This window comes from Astatotilapia calliptera, chromosome 8 (genome assembly GCF_964374335.1).
Source record: "Astatotilapia calliptera chromosome 8, fAstCal68.1, whole genome shotgun sequence".
Lineage (NCBI taxonomy): Eukaryota > Metazoa > Chordata > Actinopteri > Cichliformes > Cichlidae > Astatotilapia > Astatotilapia calliptera.
Window position 1 is genome coordinate 26,793,803 of NC_137429.1, and position 25,114 is coordinate 26,818,916.

The following is a 25,114-nucleotide window of genomic DNA, read 5'->3' on the forward strand; positions in this document are numbered from 1 at the left end:
TGATCCCATGTTTGCTGCTGTATTCAATGACAACATGATTGTGTCCTAATTTTTCAGTAAGTACAGCATCATCACTGTACTTAAATTATGTGGAACTATATATAAAAATTGAAGTATAGAGAAAACCTTTATGCAGTCAGTAATCAGAAAAACCTGTTTTAGTTCTGGCGGACATTAAAATACATAAAGATGATGAAGTGGAAAGATGAGAAGCTACGATACAAGATACAGGAAAATCTTTTCAAGCATTTAGTGAACACTGGAGAATCCCTTGGACTGCACTTTTGCTACACTGTTAAATTAATGTTAACAAACCTTATTATCAAAGGATGAGTAAAAATATTTCAGCTGATATGGGCGGCTCATCTTGTGACTATAAATAGTCATTTTTGATTTGCCGTTGTTTCCATTAGAGGCCAGTGGTTTCATTGGAAACTGCATAATGCTGCTGGAATGAGAGCAGCAGATGCAGCCTTCAAGTGTCGTCAGGACTACTGTGTTATTCAGAGTTTCACTCATGCTTTGTCTATGACCAAGAGTAACATATCCAAATAAGCTTTTGTTTTTGTCTTTGTAAGGCATCGTGTGAGCAGATGGTATGTTTCTGCAGCACCATTAATTTCAAATTCGGTTTTGAAATTATACGTTGTTTGCAAATAGGTGACAAAAAAGTAGCACAAAGTGTGGATAATTTAACCCAAACGTAAAAACACAGTATTTTCTTATAGTGTAGCAGGAGAATAAAGCAGAAGTGGAGAAAAAAACCAACTTCCCTACAAAGTCACTCATAACTAATAAAAAAAGTTCAGTATTTTCTGCAATTTTTTCTCAGGTTTTTAAATAATTCATCTTATATATTTGTATGTTTTCTTTTTTACATTTTTGTTGTAATTATTTAACATTATGAATTGCGTGTGTTTGTCTACATCAATAATGATAAATTAGGGGCCCTTAAACTGTCATTGTTTCCAGAGGCATCAATTCATGCATACAAGACACACTAGAACAGCACCTACCTAGCAATGCAAACCTTTGTCAAGCATTAATCTATCACATCTGTGCCTACATATTTGAGATAATTCAGCCCTTTTTTACTAAGGTTGTCAGCGATCGGTAGGAGCCATTATCTAATTAGAAAACACTTTGTTTTTAAAGAGGACATTAAATACTAAACGTTACAGTCTCCTTCACTTACATTTGTGCTTCGCTTTTTCCCATTCTAATATGAAGTCATCCAATCAGTGAGATGATGTAAAGAAAAAAAAAGGTCTTGAAAAAGTGTGGCGTCTCTTCCTTTTTTCCCCACACATTGACCTATTTTTCCTGCAGACATCCTGCTGATGGGATTCCTGGTTGTAGTGGGGTAAGAAACTTTGTTGTGTTTGTGGTGTAGTTATGTATGTAGTAAACTGTTTGGGCATAAAATATTGCTGTTTTGGTCTACTTATTTAAGACAGCATATCAGGACAGTGATCCTAAACATATATTATTTTTAATGGTGATCGGTTTACTCCAAGAGTCATTTTACTGGCCTCAGGCAAAAAGTCAGCATAACTGTTCTATGTCACTTTACAGTTGGATAAAGTTAAATGTGAACCTCTTGTTATGCTGATAATCTCCACTTTATGTTAGTAAATGATGCTGTCATTAATATACAGCAGACATCTTGTCCACTGCTCTCTGGCCTCTGTGACAGCCAGCTTCTCGCCCACAGCTTTTTCAACATTGCAGGCAGCATTTAGTCCAACTTTATTTCTATAAATGGTAGTTAGATTGGCTGTTGTTGTCCCAATGCAACAATGCAACCTCAGTTTGGAATGTAAGATTATATATATATATGTATATGTATTTTTATGTATTTTTTTCACAACTTGGATGAAATGTAACTTGACTAATCACAAAGAAAGCTTGTGTCTAATATTACTTTAAATGGTCTTTCCTTTTGTTGATGTTACTGATGTGTGACCAGTGGTTTCGTTGTAAAAATAATAATAGGGGAAGGGGAGGTCAATTTATATCATCAAATGCTTTCACAAATAGTAAGACCACCCCCGTTCTCTGTTTGCCATCTGGGGTGGGGAGAAGTTGGCCGTCTGGTTGGTTTCTGTGATACGAATCTTCCCTGCTCCTGCAGGAACGGGGGCGGTATGCTCATCTTCACCCCAGAAACATCTCTTGGGTCTGGGGGTGGATGGCCCCAGAGGCGATGGTGCCTGGAACTGGGAGTGTAGAGTATGTACGGGGAGTGTGTGTAACGTGTTCATTTCTGTTTGTTTCTGTGTTGGGCGAGTGCTGAGCATTTGTATGTGTGTCCATGAGGGTGGGAATGCATGTATGTATCTGTGTGTGTCTGCCTGTCTTTGTCTATATAAGATAAGATAAGATAAGATAAGATAAGATAAGATAGAACTTTATTAATCCCTCGGGTGGGTTCCTCTGGGAAATTCGACTTCCAAAAAAAAAGCACAGCAACGACCGAAGTTACAGTTACAGAATTGTTATATATATATATATATATATATATATATATATATATATATATATGTATATATATATATATATATATACACACACACACACACACACACATATATAAATACAGAGACAATATAAATAAAATATACAAAGGGGATAAATAGAATAAATAGGAATAAAAAAATAAAAATACAAGTGAATTGCACATTTCAAGTATTGAGTCTATTGCACTGTTGACTATTTACAAAAAGTATTGCACAAGGTATTGTACAGTGAGGTGAAGAGGCACTACAGCTTAGTTGTTCCCCCCTCCTTTGTCCTCCTGTTTCCCCTCCCTCTCCCCTCCAGAGAGGAGTCAGATCGGGTCCGACTCCACCTCTCTCCATGCCTGCTTCATGTTCTGGGGGGCAGGGCTATGGCTACTATTATGGCTACTACACCTATAATTAGATTGTTATATGGAGAAACCTTTTGAATTCAAGCACGGTCACACACACATGTGTGCACACGGGTGTTCACAGACACACACTATCTTCCTTGGCAGCTGCCTCTAAGCATACCACGCATTGCCGGTCTTGTGTGCTACTCAGTAACATTCAGTATTTGTTATTGACTGTTACATATGCTTATTTTGGTTGTAGAGGTTTCCCTACTGTGTTGTTCTCTTATTCTCGTCTTCTTTTTTTTTCAAGCAGGTGATCTAGTGCAGCGGTCCCCAACCCCCGGGCCTTGGACCGGTACCGGTCCGTGAGTTGTTTGGTACCAGGCCAGGAGAGTTGAGGCTCAGGTGTGAAATGTATGGTTTTCAGGGTTTTTATCGGTTTTCAGCGTTATTTTGTTATCGTTTTTATCGTTAACTTGGTTTTCCTGGGTCTTTTCACGTGTGTTATGAATAAATCTTCTTTTTTTCGGTACCGGTACTACTTTTATTTTGTTGTATTTATCCGCGACACCTTAAAGGCCGGTCCGTGAAAATATTGTCGGGCATAAACCGGTCCGTGGCGCAAAAAAGGTTGGGGACCGCTGATCTAGTGGATTTTACTGTCTTTTCTCTCTGTCCCTTTTGTCCTCTGTTTTTTTCCCTCTCCTTTTCTTGAACTTCTCTTGTCTACATCTTTCCCTTTCCTATCCCCCAGCCATGTCTGTTCTGATTGTAATAATTTAAAAGTAAAATAAATAAATAAATAATTAAAGAATAAAGATTAATCAAACGGACCAGTATGGCAAAGCCTTAATGGTCCACTTGGAAAAATAAAATCTTTTGCGCATTTTATTGGCCGTCAGACAATAATTTTGATTGCTACAGTGCCAGACAATGTAACTCTGCCTGTGAAGAAACTTATGTTTGTGGTGTTGATATATGTGTACACACACACACACACACACACACACACACACACACACACACACACACACACATATATATATATATATATATATATATATATATATATATTCTTTACAACTTGGATGAAATGTCACTTGACATATCGCCAGAAAAGCTTCTGTTTAATATTACTTTAAATGGTCTTTGCTTTTGCTGATGTGTGACCAGTGGTTTCACTGGAAAAATATTAATAGGGGCAGGGGAGTTCAATTGATATCATCAAATGCTTTCAGAAACAGTAAGAATATTTGTTAGAACACCCCCGTTCTCTGTTTGCCATCTGGGGCATGGGGCCAGGAGGAGAAGTTGGCCGTCTGGTTGGGGTCTGTGATGCTAATCTTCCCTGCTGCAGCAGGAATGGGGGCTGTATGGTCATCTCCACCCCAGAGCAAAGGGAAACATCTCCTGGGTCTGGGGGCGGATGGCCCCTCTGGCGATGGTGCCTGGACTGGGAGTGTAGAGTATGTATGGGGAGTGTGAGTGTGTGTACAGTGGTCATTTCTGTTTGTTTCCTTGTTGGGCGAGTGCTGAGTATTTGTACATGAGGGTGAAAATGCATGTCTGTATCTGTGTGTGCCTGTCTGTCTATGTGTCAGGTCGGGTCTTAGACTCCACCTCTCTGGGAACCCCCCTATATGTATTTTTGATTTCATGTCTTCATCAGATCCTGACAGAAGTAAATTTGCTCTTTAACTGCTAAATGTTCTATTTTGTTCGCTAGCTAGTCGATTTCTGAGAATTGTCAAATTTTGTCACTGCTGCAAATGGAAACTCCCACAATGAGAACTCAAGAATGAACTAGTCAGAAAACTTTCCTTTAAAAATACAAATTGCAAAACATAGATAAATAGATAATATGCAAATTAAAGAAGCTCCGTGGACCGACTTGCAGACAGTGAAGGACACTGTGACGTTGACTTAAAGTCAACACATTAAGGTAAAAAAGGAGATACCAAAAACAACTTAACCAGACGTCTACTATTAACACATTATTATATTACTATTACAGTATTTTTTGGACTATAAGGTGCACTTAAAATCCTTTAATTTTCTCAAAAATTGACAGTGCGCCTTATGTATTAATTCTGGTTGTGCTTACTGCCCTCGAACCGATTTTATGTGGTACACGGCACTCAAAAATCTGTCGGAAAATATTTTAGTACGACTTTGGTAACCTTCGAAGCCGCACCGCTTGATGGATTGTTGGAGCATCACAGCTACCATAGTCAGGAGCCTCGCAGAGTAATCCGGGTCCAAACTCAGCTTCAGGTCACAAAGTCAAACAAATCACTTAAAAACTGTCTAAATTGTTTCATCTTGAAGAAAATGATCAGTGTTGCTGCATTACCAGGTGTAACAACTAAGTTTAAAATCCAGGCAAACAAAATTTAATAAATTTAACAAAGTTAGAAATTAGCAGGAAGTTAGCTAACTAGTTTCCACCTAAATATGATATAGCATGTTCTGATTGAGGGATTTCTTAAATTAAAATCTCTGCTATAACTTCCAACATAAATGAAGACAGAAAACTAAACAGCAGTGACTTTTGTAGCATTACTGAAGTTGGACTAGCTGATACATAGTGATATACTACGTCACACCTTCCCAAAGTGTGGGGCCCGCCCCCTAGGGGGGGTGCAGAGCCATGGCAGGGGGGGCGCGGGATGAAAAGGGGGAAAAGAAAACAAAATGCTTGGACACTGTTAGCACGGGGCGCCTACAGAAACGCAAAGCAGGAGATGAAGCATCGCTGAATATGTTTCCAAACCAACTTCATTCTAAGCCAAAGACTAGAAAATATGGTGAAGCAAATCTTCCCTTTGGCTTCACCTCCACAAGTGCCGAGGTAGGTCTCCCCTGCAGAATTGGTTTTCCCTTAGTGGGAGCAGCGCTGGGCTCTTCAAATCATGGACAAACAGTATCCTATATTCGTGATTTTTAGTTCACAAACATTTCTTGTAATGACTAACGACTCCTGACATTTTGGAGATATACATACTATATACAATGGAGATATACAATGAAAATAATGATAATATGAAATAATATCAGGCTCATCAGGCCACGATTTGTTCCCCCGGTTCAAATCACGGACAAACAGTATCCCACAGCTGTTTATGTTTTTAAACCTATTTTGCCCAGAGAGGCATTTTTTGAAAAATGTATTGATAGCAATGTTGAATATTATTACACAGGAAAAAAAACAACTACATGTAAAATAATCACACCGTGATGCCTCTGCCTTTCTAACTGCGTGTGTGTATGTAAGCGTGTAAAACCTGCAGATAGTCAGATTAACAGTAACAGTATTTTGTCTCTATCTGCCATTCATGTAAACAATAACGTGGCGCACAGCGTGACGTGAAAAAAAGGCACATACCTTTGATGTTGCGTAACGAACTTTGTATTCCTCGTCCACACGTAAACGCAAAAAAGGAGTTTTAAAAAAAATCTCAGTTTTCGGTGATTCCAAACGCCGTTTACGTGTGGACGAAACAGCTGCGTGTTCAAAAATACCCGTGTAGGTGCGGACGTAGCGTTAAAGAGTTAGTAGTTTATTTTATTAGTGCCTGTAATTTATTGTAGATTACTTGTATTTGCTTAATTGTTTACTAAATGTTTGAGGTGTGAAATAAACCGCAATGAAGCAAAATATGGGTGTGTGTGGTTGGAGAATGTGTGCGTGCGTGCACGCGCGGGGGGGTGCAACATTTTTCTTGTAAAACAAAGGGGGACGCAACAAAAAAAGTTTGGGAACCACTGTACTACGTGATCGCTAGCGACACAGCTATGTTAGCATAACATAAACACTGGGAAGCTGGAGGATGAATGCTAGCTTTTTTCCACTCAACAAAAGTTAATGCGAGGGTTCCTGATAGTTAGGAACAAATGCAATCGCATGGCAGGATGCTGTAAATGGACCAAACTTCAGTCAGGAGAACAACTGAGATAATCCATCCACAATATGAGGTTAGTCATTAATATACTGCAACAACATGGGAATAGAGCAGCTGTGATAGAATACAGCATTAATGAATCAATGGTACGGAAGTGGAGGAAGCAAGAAGAATGAGTTGAATAAAGTTTGACTTATCTGACTGTTTTGTTTTCGCTTAATGCGCCTTATGGTAGAGTTAGGTCCATATACAGTGGGGCAAAAAAGTATTTAGTCAGCCACCGATTGTGCAAGTTCCCCCACCTAAAATGATGACAGAGGTCAGTAATTTGCACCAGAGGTACACTTCAACTGTGAGAGACAGAATGTGAAAAAAAAATCCATGAATCCACATGGTAGGATTTGTAAAGAATTTATTCGTAAATTAGGGTGGAAAATAAGTATTTGGTCACCTCAAACAAGGAAAATCTCTGGCTCTCACAGACCTGTAACGTCTTCTGTAAGACGTTTTTCTGTCCCCCACTCGTTACCTGTATGAATGGCACCTGTTTGAACTCATCATCTGTATAAAAGACACCTGTCCACAGCCTCAAACAGTCAGACTCCAAACTCCGCCATGGCCAAGACCAAAGAGCTTTCGAAGGACACCAGGAAAAGTATTGTAGACCTGCACCAGACTGGGAAGAGTGAATCTACAATAGGCAAGCAGCTTGGTGTGAAAAAATCAACTGTGGGAGCAATCATCAGAAAATGGAAGACATACAAGACCACTGATAATCTCCCACGATCTGGGGCTCCACGCAAGATCTCATCCCGTGGGGTCAAAATGATCATGAGAACGGTGAGCAAAGATCCCAGAACCACACGGGGGGACCTGGTGAATGACCTGCAGAGAGCTGGGACCAAAGTAACAAAGGTCACCATCAGTAACACACTACAACGGCAGGGAATCAAATCCCGCAGTGCCAGATGTGTTCCGCTGCTGAAGCCAGTGCATGTCCAGGCCCGTCTGAAGTTTGCCAGAGAGCACATGGATGATACAGCAGAGGATTGGGAGAATGTCATGTGGTCAGATGAAACCAAAGTAGAACTTTTTGGTATAAACTCAACTCGTCATGTTTGGAGGAAGAAGAATACTGAGTTGCATCCCAAGAACACCATACCTACTGTGAAGCATGGGGGTGGAAACATCATGCTATGGGGCTGTTTTTCTGCCAAGGGGACAGGACGACTGATCCGTGTTAAGGACAGAATGAATGGGGCCATGTATCGTGAGATTTTGAGCCAAAACCTCCTTCCATCAGTGAGAACTCTGAAGATGAAACGAGGCTGGGTCTTCCAACATGACAATGATCCAAAACACACCGCCCGGGCAACAAAGGAGTGGCTCCGTAAGAAGCATTTGAAAGTCCTGGAGTGGCCTAGCCAGTCTCCAGACCTCAACCCCATAGAAAATCTGTGGCGGGAGTTGAAAGTCCGTGTTGCTCGGCGACAGCCCCAAAACATCACTGCTCTCGAGAAGATCTGCATGGAGGAATGGGCCAAAATACCAGCTACTGTGTGTGCAAACCTGGTAAAGACCTATAGTAAACGTTTGACCTCTGTTATTGCCAACAAAGGTTATGTTACAAAGTATTGAGTTGTATTTTTGTTATTGACCAAATACTTATTTTCCACCCTAATTTACGAATAAATTCTTTACAAATCCTACCATGTGGATTCATGGATTTTTTTTTCACATTCTGTCTCTCACAGTTGAAGTGTACCTCTGGTGCAAATTACTGACCTCTGTCATCATTTTAGGTGGGGGAACTTGCACAATCGGTGGCTGACTAAATACTTTTTTGCCCCACTGTATATTTGGACAGTTTTGTTCTTGTTTTGTTTTACCTGTTTTCTGAAACATTCCCATTATAGTTATATAATGGATATGGATATAATGTGTAGACTTTCAGCTTTCATTTGAGGTTATCCACATTCAAACTGGATGAAGTGTTTCCAAGGTGAAGAGAAACCCATTCACAACAGCCAACCACCAACCAACACAGTCACCAACACTCTCCAGGAGTAGATGTATTGATATCCAAGTCAGCCATAAAGAGAAGACTACCATGAAAGTAAATACAGCACAGTTCTGGAAAAACATCTTTTGGACAGATGAAACCAAGATCAACTTCTACTAGAATGTAGGCAAGAAAAAAGTATACAGGGAGTGCAGAATTATTAGGCAAATGAGTATTTTGTCCACATCATCCTCTTCATGCATATTGTCTTACTCCAAGCTGTATAGGCTCGAAAGCCTACTACATATTAAGCATATTAGGTGATGTGCATCTCTGTAACGAGAAGGGGTGTGGTCTAATGACATCAACACCCTATATCAGGTGTGCATAATTATTAAGCAACTTCCTTTCCTTTGGCAAAATGGGTCAAAAGAACGACTTGACAGGCTCAGAAAAGTCAAAAATAGTGAGATATCTTGCAGAGGGATGCAGCAGTCTCAAAATTGCAAAGCTTCTGAAACGTGATCATCGAACAATCAAGCGTTTCATTCAAAATAGTCAACAGGGTCGCAAGAAGCGTGTGGAAAAACCAATCTGAACCCCATTGAGAACCTGTGGTCCATCATCAAATGTGAGATTTACAAGGAGGGAAAACAGTACACCTCTCTGAACAGTGTCAGTGGCTGTGGTTGCTGCTGCACGCAATGTTGATGGTGAACAGATCAAAACACTGACAGAATCCATGGATGGCAGGCTTTTGAGTGTCCTTGCAAAGAAAGGTGGCTATATTGGTCGCTGATTTGTTTTTGTTTTGTTTTTGAATGTCAGAAATGTATATTTGTGAATGTGGAGATGTTATATTGGTTTCACTGGTAAAAATAAATAATTGAAATGGGTATATATTTGTTTTTTGTTAAGTTGCCTAATAATTATGCACAGTAATAGTCACCTGCACACACAGATATCCCCCTAAAATAGCTAAAACTAAAAACTACTTCCAAAAACATTCAGCTTTGATATTAATGAGTTTTTTGGGTTCATTGAGAACATGGTTGTTGTTCAATAATAAAATTATTCCTCAAAAATACAACTTGCCTAATAATTCTGCACTCCCTGTAGAGAAGGCGTGGAACAGCTCATAGCTTATCGCTCAAAGCATACCACATCATCTATAGAACACGACGGAGGCAGTGTGATGGCTTGGGTGTGCATGGTTGCCAGTGGCACTGGGACACTAGTGTTTATTGATGATGCACACAGGACAGAAGCAGCCAAATGAATTCTGAGGTGTTCAGGACATATTGTCTGTTCAAATCCAGCTAAATGCAGTCAAATTGATTGGGTGGCATTTCAGAATACAGATGGACAATGACCCAAAACATACAGCCAAAGCAACCCAGGAGTTTATTTAAGCAAAGAAGTGAAAAATTCTTGAAGGGTCAAGTCAGTCACCTGATCTTAGCCCAATTAAGCATCCATTTCACTTGTTAAAGATTAAACTTCACACAGAAAGGCCCACAAACAACCCACAACTGAAAGCTACTGGTAGAAGGCCTGGCAGAGCATTAAAAAGGAGGAAACCCAGCTTTTGTTGATGTCCACGAGTTCAAGACTTCAGGCTGTCAGAGGGTTTTGAACAAAGTAAACGAAATGAACATTTTATTTTCAGTTTCAGTTGTCTCTGTCCAAATATTTATGGCCCTAACTGTATTTTTCTTTCTTGTAGTAAAATTTGTCTTAAGCCGGTCTTTATACTACAGTATCCCAGTACTGTTCATATTAGGTTTTGAACTAATCCTCCCTAAAACCTTAAATCTTATTCATTACGAGCTATTTTAAGTTGGATTTACTCTTGTGATTGAGATCCCGGTATAACTTAGTTGCACTTGATTCTTAAGTCACTGACTGATAAACTGCATACTCTGTTGTTGCCAGAACTGAAGCAGTACAACACGACCTCAGACTAATTCAACTGTATTTTTCTATTTGAGGAATTCTGTGTCTGGCTTAAAACAGATGCAATGTGATCTTCAAACTTACACTTTCAACTTATCAGTTCTAGAACATTCTCTCTTTCGGGGTCATCAAGATGAGTTATGACTAAATTCTTAGTTCTTCATTATCTATTGGATACTGAAGTTATGAAAACTGAAACCTGGAAGTTTAGAGGTGAGTTAGGGGGAACCACTGTCTTCCAGCATCATATAGTTGTGGTTCGAACATGAAATAAAACATATTTGGAAAGTAGCCCAGCTGTCATAGAGGTGGGATACACTCTTGGTTGTCCAATACAAACAGACAGCCACACGCTAATATCCATGACATGATCCATGACAAAATTGCAAGCTAATCTAACAAACATGCCTTTGGACTATGGAAGGACCCCAGTGTAGGTACAGAGAGAACATGCAAGCCCCACACAGAAAGTATTAGTAGTTTTATGTAGATGTTTTTAGTTTTGGCGTGTTTGCTCCTGGTAAGGTCTTTGAGACACTTTGTGCTTTGGAAAAATATCTATTTTAAGTAGTGATTGAAAGAGTTGTAATAGAGTACAGCACTAAAAGACAAAGTAGAGCTGAGCAGGAATCAAATGATTTTTTTAAAGGCTTTAATCATAAACACTGAGAATTAATGATTCATCCTAAGGGAAACATGAATGCAAGAACTAGATTCAATTATTTCAACAGACAAAAGCATGAGGTGTCAGGAACTTCAAGAGGGGACATCTTTTCAAACACATTTTATAGTCTTTCTTTTAATTGTAATATCTTTCATCTCATCTTACTTAACATATAATTTGTAAACATTTGATCTTTTTTCTTTGATTCTTTGAAGTTTTTGTTTGAAAAAATAAATAAAAACTAGGATTTTTGAGATATGCTATGACAATAAAATTCAACATTAAGTGAATGTGGTCGTCAGCCTTTGTTATCCTGTTTATTAATGATCGTCTGCTTCGTGCCTCAGCAGCCAAGGCTGGGAGATTACCCACCTTTTCATTCCCAACTACATCACTGGTTGGAAGAAACACTGAGGTGAGTAAGAAATTGGAAGCATGTGTTTTTCACATGTTTCATTATGCCTTGGCCTGGCATCCCAACAGCGGCATTATGCTCTCGCATGTTTGTTCTGCATTTCATTCACATACTACAAACAAATGTTATGATGTGCAGTCAAATGCTAGAGGGGCACTGGTCCATGGACGGGAAACATAAAACAAACCAATCTTAACTAAACAGATTAAGCACCCTGATCAGAATGCTCGGTGTTACCTGTGTGATGATAATATCAAGCTATATGTTTAAACTAGAACCAGATCTGTGTGCATCTTACGAGTCACCCACCTTTGACTGAATCGGGGCAATGAGCTGATGATCAAATTTTTTGACCAGAAGACTGAGGCGAATAGTTTGGGGTAACGTCACCGCATACTTTGGTGAGTCATAGATCTGGAGGTCTAGTGGGTGAGGTGGGGGTGGAGGGGTACAGAGTGATCTTATGATGTTGTAATTTAATGTAGAGTGTGTCACATTTTCTAAAAATAACAACCTTTTCAGACTGAAATAGTAGCTCTATTTCTGTTTCGCTGTTTCTTTTGGACGCGTCTGATGCTCTCTCTACGGGGTGTGCATGCTAGCAAGAGAGAGTGGGAGGAAGGGAGAGAATGTGTTGTTTTGTTTTTCATTCTTTCCCCCTTTAAAGAGGAGGGGGGGAAGATGAGGGGAGCAGCCAAAACCCTTTCAATCATCCATGCAAACTACCCACAGTTGTCCAAACCATTAAAACTTGCAATGAGTCCACTCTTACAGTGGCAAACACTGAGTGCATTCCTTTGTGGGAAAGCTGGTCACTTGATTTAGGACTGGGGTCTGAGCTAGATTGGCTCTACAATATGTCCTTCTAGTCAACAATGTGCTCTAATGACTGGAAGCAAATTGATACCATTTGTTTCAGAAAGCTCTTGTCGGACTGGAACACCAGGTTTAAGCTTACAGCTAAGCCCACGATGTGTTACACGATTACGATGGAGGTAAAGAATTATATCATTTTTCACTGTGATTCTTTCAGCGCAGTCCAGTTGGAGAAGGTGAGCTATGAATCATTGGAGCCTGAATATATTACTCATTCTCCTTAAACCGATGGTTATAGCCTCTCCAGCCTCACTCCATTCACCCTGGTCAACATGCTCCCTCTCTACTCTACATACAGTTGATGTGCTGTACTTAAAGGCGCCTCTGTTTGGGTTGACTTGCCTTTAAAAGCCTTGCAGCTAAAACAACTTCCTAAAGGCTTTTTCTATCCCAAACACAGACGAAGGAATGTGTGTTTTACACAAACAGGCCATGCAGGATATTAGCACACAGCACAGGCTGACAGTGATGTGTGTTTGGGGAATACAACAACAAAGCTGCAAGTATAGTGACAAACTAGAGCTGCCATTAGTAGCTTGGAAGCACTTTTCAACCGTGTCTCCTTCAAGTACATTAAAAGATGGTACTTTAGTGCTTGGATCTAACCGCAACCCCAATATAACTCTTTGTGTGTGGTTGTGTCAACCAGTCACAGAACATATTATCTCTGTCTCTAGCAACCAGTGTTTACCATGGGGTCACTGACTAGTCTCTAGCCCTGTTTAACATGGTCTGTTACAGACACATTCACAGAAATGATGATATCGCCTGAAAATGGCGAATTTATTGGGAAACACAAATCCAGTGCCCCCTGACCAACATTAGCATTTATTTGAAGTCATAGTTTTGGTTTACTGACATTTTAAATAGGTTTTATTGCCATTCCAGGAGCCAGAGTTTCTAAGAATTTAAAAGGTTCTATGGAGCCAATGACCTGATTATTCTCACTGCCGAAATCATTATATACAATTCAGGTCCTTTTGGTTTTATAACAATTTGTTTGTGGACCTTTATTTTTCTAGTTTTGCATGTAGGGTTCTGCAGTGTTGAAATATAGCGCTCTATTGTTGTTGGGTTTTTTTTATCTTTATGTATCTTGTTCATTACATGTTCCTTATAGTGTTATCATTCATTCCTTCAGTACCTGATGGCCCTAGGTTCATTTTGTTAATTCCCCCTTTGTGTTGCTCTTCTGTTCCTCGAGTTTTGTCTCTGCATTTGTCATGTTGTACAGTGTGTGTGTGTTGTCTGAGTCATCCCTTGTTCTTTATTGTGTTGTCTCTCATTTCCCGGTGTTTTCCCAAGATTTCTGGAATTTGGATTTCCTAGAAAGTTGTGTTTTCATGGATTTAGCTGTCTTGGTGTGGGAACAGATTGAGAACAGTCTCATATCACTTCTGTTTTGGGCTGGATTAACTCTTCCATTTCCTCTAGACTTGTCCCTAAATGGTTTAAGCTGCCAAAATATGACCACCACCTCTTTGACAGTATGTTATTATTTGGGTTGTTGCTACTTGCAAGCCCCACCATATGTTAATTTGCTACTAACCAAAGGAAAAGGAGTGAGAGTGACTTCATCGCCACCTTTCCACATTAGTTCAGCTTTAGCCAAGTTTTACACAAGTCTGACAGTAACACATCCTTTCACTTTATGCCAAATTATTCCCAGTCAGAATTTTCACCTGGACGCTCCCTTAACTCAGATTTCCAACTCGGAAGGTCAAAGAAGTCCCACTGCCCATGAGGTAACAATCCAAGATGGTGGAAGTGAATGCAAACGCTAGTAAAAGTTTTTATTTGTACAGCCACTCTTGTATATTTGTGACTCACTAAATAAGAGAACTGACTGAGCTCTGTCTGTGAATATGCTGCATTCACAGACAGAGCTTTGAAGTGCAGTTACGCTGTATTACTAGTGCTCTGCCATGCTAAGCAAAAAACTTTTCTGACTTGTGAGCAGTGTTAGGTGTAACATGTTACTGTAATCACATTACGTTTTACCTTTTGCAGTAATGTAACCTTCTACTGTACTAAATTCAGAAGTTACAGTTACATTATCACTTGCGCTACAAAAGTTCTTCAGTTATCTGCTCAAACAAACAACAAAATCATCAAGCAAACGTGTTTTTTCTTTCTGCTGTCTGCTAGCCAACATAAAGCTCTGTAGGAAATCAGAGGGATGAACCCCGGTTCAACAACCAGAGCCTGAACTTCAACAAGTAGCAAAGGCAGCGAGGAGCAACCAGGCTTGGTAGCATCCATTTCTGCTTGTTCGTGTTTCTAGAATAGAATTGCTTTGTTAACTCCCATGAAGTCTCCTTGGGTCAATTTTTATCTTTGCTTTGTATGCTGCCTTTGTGTTAATATGTAAATATTAAAAGAAAGATCTTGCGTGTGTTATTAGGAAAGGGATTTGTGTTTTGTGTGATTAAATGACAATGCATTTCAGGTTATTGCAGCATAAGGCTTCTTAGATTGGATAGGATAATATTGGGGTTTGTGTAAATTATTGGAGTTATGGTTGCAATGCTGTCAGATTAGCTCAGTAGTCAATAGTGAGGAGTTTATTTGCAGTAGTTAGTTGATTCATGAGCCAAATAACCAGAAAGTGTCTGGTTTGAAGATCAACACATCTTTTATGCAGTCACAGTCTTTACACACACTACCTGCCAGCAGCCCTTTCTCAGAGTCTCTCATTCTCTCTATCAACATATTTCTGTAGAAACTGCACCATTAATAAGGCTTTCAGAGATTAAATAAGGCTTATTTGTTAGCAGTAATATCATCTTCAGTAAAAAAAAAATCAACAAGAAGTCAGCTATGTGATTATTTTATCTATATTATGAGAAACTGACATGAAACTCAATATTTATGACGAGGTTTAGATGGTTTGGAAAGGTGCAGAGGAAGGAAAGCAGATATATTGGACAAAGGATGTTGAATATGGAGTTAAAAAGGGAGACGTCAGAAGAGGTTCATGGATGTCATAAAAGAGGACAAGCAAAAGGTTGGCATGAAAGTCGAGGATGCTTGGGATAGGATGAGCAGGAGCAAGATAATCCACTGTGGCGACCCCTAAAGGGAGCAGTCAATAGCAGATTGACATGAAACTCTATCACCTGGTTCAAATATGAGCGCCTGCCTCTGCCAATGCTTGTCTGAAAGGCAACATTCAGATGCCAGTTGAATGAGGAACTCCCAGTAAAGATGGCCTGATGACAGGTTAAGACTGACTTGAACACTCAGAAGGTTCACGTCTGGGTTCATATATGCCAAATCATGATATTGCCAGATGTGTAATCATTGTATGGATGGCGCACTACGGCCGAATTTATGCTGCACAAAAGGTCAGTATTTCATAGTTGGATTCAAAGAACTCGGCAGTGGCACTTTTTGTTCTGGAGCATGATCTCATTGCTAATGATAACTGACTCAACTCCAAACACGAGAGGGGTGAGAAATTAAAACACTACGAGGCACCTACAGTGCAGCTACAGTAAAGCAGGTCCATGACGTAATGTTTCTCAAAAGCAACAGGGCGAGGTCTAAACACATGAAAGCCCTGTTTCCAATTGGAAACAGATTTGACCTGACAAGTGTGATTGTAGCCTGTTGTTTCAAGACAAGACTTTGGAGATACTCTGTGTGTGTGTGTGTGTGTGTGTGTGTGTGTGTGTGTGTGTGTGTGTGTGTGTGTGTGTGTGTACGCATGTGTGTGTGCAGGGAGAGTAGAGATAACGCTGGAGAGTTAGGTGGCTGGCTTTAAATTTCTTTTTACCATACATGAAATCCACAAACACCATGCAGCCAGGGGGAACTTAAGAGATGGAGATGAGCCTCGAGGTGCAGCTGATGAATGCACGAGACCAGCCAAGCAACATAAAAAGAGATCTGTGTAGCCATTGAAGTGAATTTCAAGCAGTTGTTTCTAATTAGGTCCGGCTCCTGGGATCATCCCAGAAGATACGTTCCTCCTGAACGTCTCTGCTTCTATAAACAATCCTCCTTTGCTTCTTGAGCTGACTGGGCCTCAGACCTGGACCCCAACATTCACCTAAGCCAATATGTCTACACAGACTCACTGCTCGACTTACTTTTGACTAATAATAATCAGATTTGGAATATTTGTCCAGTGCGTTTTGGACAATTTAAATTCTGTACATCAACATTTAAATGTGTAGTCCACTGGAAACTATTTCTCTAAGGTGAATTATACCATTACCTTCCTTTGTTGGCTGTTTTAATTCAGTCCAGAGTGTCCTGGTAACTTTTAATCACGTCCATAAATTTGAAAGGTAACAAAGGTATTTTTGCCAGCATAAAGATCTTTTTCATTTCTTTTCATTTTTAAGTTCACCACCATTTATCAGCTGACTATAAATTTACCTTTTTTAAAACATGATTTTTTTTAATGGTATTTGCACACTTGTGACAAATACATCAGCTGAAAGAAATAAAAGCTAGAAAAGCTTCATACTGGCTAATGTTTAGCCATCGCTTGTGTCCATTATATCAAATTTGTTCCCATTATATGAGGTGAGCTTCCTCTTGTTAACTAAGTTGCCCAACATGTGAGATGTAGACACAGGGTTTGAAAAAGCTGCTAATAACTCAACATTAGCAAGGAAAGCTCTGACAATGTTGAAGAAGGGACAGCAACTCTGACCAGTTTAATAAAACAGGCAAGTTGAGGAAATGCAGGTTCTGCAGCACTTTTAGCATCTATGAGAATGGCTGAATGTGAAGTTCAACCAACTGCTTTGCCAATACTTGACATTTATTTCTCATTTATATTTAATCCCCCCTTGTAGATATAAACAGTTAAACATGTCACACACTGTTCTTTTAATTTGACAGCTTTTGTTTTGTTATTAATATAATTTAATATACTTTAAAAATGAAGATGTAGGCCTTTGTTTCTGAGTTCATGAATAACAGCTGGTTGTTTAATTGTTTAATATGCACATTTTTTCAAAAGGTTTAAAAATAAGAAAAAAATTAAAGCCTGAGATACGGTTATTACTGAAAATCAATTTATTCAGTTTGATTATTGAACTTTAATTGTTTTTTCTTCTTTGTCTTTTTGCTTTTTTTGTTTTTTGGTAAAATGTGATTTTAAAGGTGTTGATGCTACAAAAATACTACACTGGAAGGAGTTCCAAGCAGTTAATTCAATTATTTGTTGTCTGTGTAAGTTTTCGCTTTCTCTTTATTATTATACACGTACATACAAGTGCGTATATAAGTTGCTGTTGTTGTTTTTTAAAGTTAATAATGACCAAAATAAAGAATTCGAATTGTTTTGAAGTCGCCATCTTGGCTGTGTACAGCCAGAAATAAGTTTCTGCTGAAATTGAGCAGAAAGATGGAGCTGACACCCGTAAAGGCACCTCACCTTTCATTCTTCACTTTTATTTGATTAATAATGGAAGTTTTCCTGTCGATGTAATTGTTGTTTTAAAAACAAACAAACATTGGGGATGCAATAGCATTAGCTAGGGGAGAGCTAACAGCTAAAATGTATAATTGAGCTTATTTTTATTTATTCTTTAGCAACATGATATTAACAACACATACAGGGCAATAATAAAATTTTCTCCTCACCTCTGTCTGGACAATGTTAAGATTAGCATACATTTTATTTATATTACCTGCAGACCATCTTCTAATGGTTTGACCCGGATGGTTGATATCCACTTCTTGCAATATTTTTAGTTGAAGTAGATTTACTTCATCTTTGTTTTCCATAAATAGGTAAAATCAGTAACATTAAAGCTGGAAAGTTACAGAAAGAAATGAATCTATCGTTGCTCAATTCATTCATTCATTCATTCATTCATTCATTTATTCATTTTCAGGCACAACAAATACCTATATTGAACATAAAATACACAAAACAAAAAACAAAACTTGCCTGAAAAAGGAGTGGGACGAAGAAAACTTATTAAATCCCACCCCTATACTCCATTCCTATAGTCTATTCCATAGTTTAGTTCCTGGTTAGTTCATTTTATCTCATTTTATATAATGGCAACAAAGATAATCAAGCAGTATTTTACTTCAGGAAGGCCTTTGGAGCATATGTTGGATGCTCAGTTGATTTTCTCATAGTTTCTTTAGTTTCAGCATTATCTTCTCCATGACTAATAACTGAACTTATAATTGCCTGTACTGTTAGAACAAGTTCATCTTTGCATCCTCACTTTAAATGCTTGCTGAGGTTATTATCTTTTTTCGCTCCATCAGACGCTTACAGTTATGAATCTTAACTCCATGCCTTTGAAGCCACTATCACAATGCATACTTCAGTGAAGTATCTTCATCCTTTTCTATCATACTTTGATCACAAAGTAGGAGTCAGACACAAAAACTGTTAAAAGAACTTGAATTTGGACGAGTCAAGCAGAGGACAGGTGAGGTTTGCAATTCTTTCTGAATGACACAGCACAATATTATTTCACTATTATTTATGCTTTAGCTTTGTTATTCCAGATTGCTTCGCTTTATAAAACTTGTGTCCTGAATAAAAGGAAGCCAGATTTTTTCAGAATGCCAATTCTCTTATAAATTCGCTTCACTATGCGCCAAACAAAGACGATGAGAAGATATATTGCATAACTCACACTGACTTGTCGGTGGAGGTTTGATACAGCGGCGGGGTAATCCTGATCCACAAAAAGGGTTGTCCTCACCCGGCCCTGTTGCTGCTCCACATGTACTTCGACAGTATGTGTGTTTGTGTGTGAAGCAACGTGTTCTCTCCTCCCAGCAGTCTGAAGCTCTCTGTAGAGCTATTTATAATCAGGGTTCTTGTTTGCAGACTGGGTTGTTACCTCTGCAAGCTTATCTCTGACTTATTTGATAGAGTAGTGAGGTCATTGGATAAAAGTGATTTCTATAAAACAGTCATGCAACAACTGGAAATGAATGCGTTCCAGTAGCTAATTAGTTCAATCACTTAGACTGAAAGACTGCTTTATTTTCAAAACTATCCTCGCAGTGCTTGTGTCAACACATTTACACGACATGACACTCAAAATCAATCTTTGACGTTTATTATAATTATAATTTTCTGTTTACATCTACGAGTGTTAAACTGTTCATCTTCATGTTCACGACTGGTAAACTGGACCAAATAGTGACACATGTCTGAGCTTGGTGTTCCCATGGTTACAACATGATCAAATCTGAAGTAAAATACAGTCCACCCCAACCTGACTTTAACTTTGACAGATCAGAATTAAATGTGCATCAGTTTTCTTCAGTTTGGATTTTTTGCATGGAAAGAACTGCACTAGATTTCGTGTGTCTTTTTTCTAACCACTTTAGTGGTGCAAGTTCAAACCAAAATCGAGTTAAACAATTAAAAGACACTGTGGAAAACTGGAGTACCAGTATTGCTAGCCATTTGGCACATGGGTCGTACAAAATATCCACCAGTACAGCTTCAAAAGTGGGAGGAAAAGCTGGTTTGTATGTCCATAGCCTTATATTTTAGATTTAGTGAACATTATAGTGGCACATTTGAAAAATAACAAGCCCAAAAGCCTTGACACAGCTAGCCACACTTTAACTACAGTTTGGACACTTGTCCAAAGTGTACCTCTTCACATAACTGTATGATTAAACAGTATAGCCAAGTTTCTGTCATGTCAATTCTCTTTCTCATCAGTTTGACAGACAGTCCAGCGCCTGGGAAAAGTGGCATTGCGGCTGAATGGAAAGCATTAAGAGCTTTCAGCGACGCCCCAAGGCAGGCTCATATGATACCCTGTAAGAGAGGGGCTAATATTTTACAGTCAGCTTGGTATTTACCAGAAGCTTGTAGCGTTTACCGCAGATCAAGACCAAAGTATCAAAACATTCAGAGGATGAGCGATGAACCTGCCTCTCAGCTCTCTTCCGTCTATTACAGACAAGGGGTTCAGTTGTTGGTCATGAACAGTGAACAGAGAAAAATGCACCATGTCAAAGTTTGGGGGGTAAAAGTTAGACGCCAAACATGACGTCGATGTCAGGCATCTAAAATGTGACACCGAAGAACTCATAGCCTGTGAGGCACAGCCGTGACGTAATCCATGATACATAGCAATAAAATGTAGAAAATCCTCTTTTGTAAAACATGAGAGGGAGAAGTTACACTGTTTGATTGATGGAATTGTTACAGAGTCTACTTAACAAACCTCTAAATTTAGATCTGATTTCGTATCCCTGTTCTGAGTATGAATTTCTGGCCTCCAACCCAGGCATTACCTCAGCCATGGAGATTTGAGTGAGTGCGGTGTGCTTGAAGACTGGGCAGAAAGGCTGCTGTCATCCAGTCGTAATAGCAACTATTGGTATGTTGAACCGAACCCAGCCTGGAGTGTAATGGCAAAACAAGCACAATTGTTCACATCCAGATATATTATTCCTGCTGCTGCAAACTGAAAACATGCTCATGTTTGTGCCGGGCCTCTTCACGCAGGGAGGTAATGAGGGCCAGAGGGGCCAGGTGGTCTGGGTTTCCTCAAAGCTTTCACTCGTATACCTTTATTTGCATTTTGACAAATGTTCCCGCTGTGAATAATCACAGTGCATCAAGTCCACCTTATGAGCTGTAGGCTGATGTAAGAGAAGAAAGAAAGAGGAGAAGATGACATGCACCTCTGTTGAGCTCTGGCCTTCCGTGGGATTAAGGAAGTACTTCATTTGCATTAGAAAAACATAAATTCGTTGTCAAGGCCAGTTGTTCAGCATGTAACATGGATAAACTCAATGAGCTTGGGCTGGATACAAATACGAGTGATCAATTTGTCACACAATAACTTAGACTCCAGCACAGTGTGTATTTACTCTACTCACATACCAGACTGCTTTAAGCTGCTGTCTATTTGAAACAGGCTGATTTTAGTAATGAACCTAAAAAAGAAGTAATAATTATATTTGTACTCTTTTACTTCTTCAAAGTGCTAATGAGCAGCTTAGCATCTTTCAGCCTGTTGTTTTATTTTTAAGGCCCTTAGCTTTTTTCTTTAACTTTCTTTATCTTAATTTGCTGCTTTTTCTTTGCAAATGGCAAAAATGCAAAGTTAACAACAATTCAAGAAAAAAAATCAGCTCTTAAACTTACCACTTTAAGAAAGATACATTCAGGAGCTGGTGTATATATTGTGTTCACTGGGTCATTTACAGTGACACAAGTCAGTACAATGATGACTAAATGCTAGACGATAAAAGATTAACTGCTTTAACATATTCCAGTACCACCTTTACAACTTTACCTTTTCTTTGGTGTCTGGTTATGGTTGGTTCTATACAGAGCCTAAGCTTAGCTTTACAGACTGTTTTAGTTGTTTACTGTTCCCACGGGGAAGCTCTGCATTTGCCTATGAAGAGCCTATAGCGAGGGTACCTACTCAAATATGCAGTCCTCCCCCCAAAAAACCCCAAAACAACAAAAGCATTTAGCTCTATGTTGATGCTACGTGTGGGTCAAAATGTGATTGGTTGGAAGGGAGTAGCAGCACCACTGCCTTCCAAGGGAGAAAGGAAATGGCATCTTAAGCAGCATGAAAGCCACAGACAGTGACTTCAGTTGACAAAGTGGACAGCAACAGTAGGTTTCACTTCAGATCTTTGCATATTTTAACTTTGCTCTACTCTGTGGTTGTTTGAAGGCCCAATGACCTCATCAAGACTGTCATTTGTGACAGTATACAAGCTATAACTCATAGATGATGGCCTGCAAAGCTGTCCTTAATATCTGAGCAGGACAAATACAAAAGTATAAAAAAAGACATAAAAAATAGTGACTTAATCTAAGATGCCCATTTTGGGGACGTGGAAGGAATTTAATCCGGAAGGCAATGGAGGCAATTCCACACAATGAGGTCCAAAAACCAGGAGCTCCCAACCCAGCGTCTTGCTGTGAGCTAACTAAGTACTCCTAACCACTGCACCAGTGCAAGTATGTGCAGCCTCTGCTGAGAAGTAGCATACTTAACGTGACTGTTTCTGGGGACATGAGCTGTGAGGGTAAATGAAATCTGCAGAATAATTTGATTTGGAGGTTGTAACTATTTTTGCATTTTGAACTGACAGACAGAATAAAAGCTGTCTCTGCATTCCCAGATCTTAGTGGTTCCTTTCCCGAGTACAGTGTTACAATAACTGATGGAAAAAGCCAAAACTGTGTAAATAGGACTAAATATATGATAAATCACAAATTTATTTTAACTTGTGGATTTGGAGCTCTGATGTTCCCCCTTACAATGACTGAACCATATAACCATAAGTTCGACCCAAACCCACTAACTAAACACATATGCCTCCATGATCTGCATTAATATCTTCAGCAGGGACTGTAACCACCTCGTAAATGACATTGGCAGCACAGGCAAGGACATTAGTGAACTTCCAAGTTTAAAAAAAAAATCCTACCAGAGTAGAAGGACTGTATTTAAGACGACTGTTTTCTGATTTTCTTTTTCAGTTTAATCCCACCCTTCTTGTGGCCCCTTCAAGGAAATGTACTCCAAACGCTGCTCTGACCTCTTTTTGTTAAACATCTATTAATGTTGCACTGAATCCTCCTTTGAAAAATTTTCTTCTGTTAAAATGAAGGAGCACAGAAAATGGCTCACTTAATTCGTATGTAAAATATTAATATCAATGATCATCAATGAAAACATGATGTGAACATTTCTTTTCCAGGCATGAAATAAGATTTAGGAATGTGGTAATTAAAGCGCTGTCAACGTCAATGATTTTCTCCATATGAGGTCTTGTTCTGAAAAGCATGACACTGTATTTCACACTTTAAATGGCATGAAAGAATTCACAGCGAACATGTAAGGAGACGTCATGTTTATGTTAAGGGTATTTCTTTCCGCAACCTGTGCAATGTGCACATTTCAAGCTGTTTCGTTTCAATAATCTCACGAGTGAATTTTGAGCAAAACACAGAGAAAAGCGGTATCTTTTATTTATAGAAGACTTGCAAACATGCTGATCGCATGTTACGCAAATGACATGAATATTTCATGACATAACTCGTATAATGAGCATTCAAAACAGATTTCCTCACACTTCGTGGCCTGAGTCGCAGATGGAACAGAAGAGGCGTAGTGTGATACCCGCAACAGGCATGACTTTCAAAATAAGCACACTGTTTTCCTTCAAATTTGGTTTGGGGCTCAGAGAGCAATGAAAGGATTTCTACTGGGTTATCTATCATCAATACTGCTATCAATACAGTCCGCCAGATGATTACTCACTCGAATTTTGCCGATACTGAAAGAAAAAAAGATCAGTTACTAATGAATTAGATTAATGTTTTAGCTGAGAATTTATGTGACGCAGTCTTGTTGGGCTGCTCTGTTTTATAACATTCACTTGACCTTTCACCACATGCTCGAGTAGCTGCAAGGCTCCACGGGAAATTGAAAGTCAAAATGGTAGGAATTCATCCACATGCTGTCAAACATTTTTGCACAAATTTTCCAGCGAAATATCCAAAATACATGAAAGCACACAGTGATTCCATGAACCCCCAAAGTCCAAACTCTTATCTGGTTTTAAGATTGATTTTGGCCTTCAAAGTCCTGACATCAAACAGGGAGAAAATAGGATTTCATCTCCCAAGCTTTCACCTGCGTGTGTAAACAACGTCCAGGAGTGTCTTTAATACATCAAATGAAGTTTGATGCATATTCTCTTGCAGCCAACATAAACATTACGCTGTTGCTTTTAAATCTAGGAGGACATCTTGGGACAGCCAGCCAGGGCTTAGCGATTACAAGAGAAACTAATTTATGATTCCTTTCTTGTCTGACTTGGTAGGCTAGTTTCAGGAGTGAGGAGAAACACTACAAAGGTTTCAGCCAGCTGGTCATTGCAGCTAGTGTTTCTTCACAGTTAAATTATGCTTAAATAGTACATTACTGATATACTTATATCCATATATTTCAATATAATAATGCATTATATTACAGCTCTTGCTACAAGCAGGCTTCCTACTTTCACACCTGTGATGAAATAACCTGAACACCTATATTATATCAAAATAACCAAAGTATCTTCACTTGCACTTCTCTCAACGAGCTTGAAACAGAATATGTGGCATCCATGAAATTGGCTCCAGTTTTTGTGAATTATGTTAAATATTTCAACTTATAAAGTTTAGGGTGAAAAAGAATAACAAGTTTTCCTTAAGAATAATATTCATTTTCAATTGAAAAATAACCATGCACCCATTTATGTAATAATAATAATAATAATGGATTGGATTTATATAGCGCTTTTCAAGGCACCCAAAGCGCTTTACAATGCCACTATTCATTCACTCTCACATTCACACACTGGTGGAGGCAGCTACGGTTGTAGCCACAGCTGCCCTGGGGCAGATCGACAGAAGCGAGGCTGCCATTTTGCGCCATCAGCCCCTCTGGCCATCACCAGT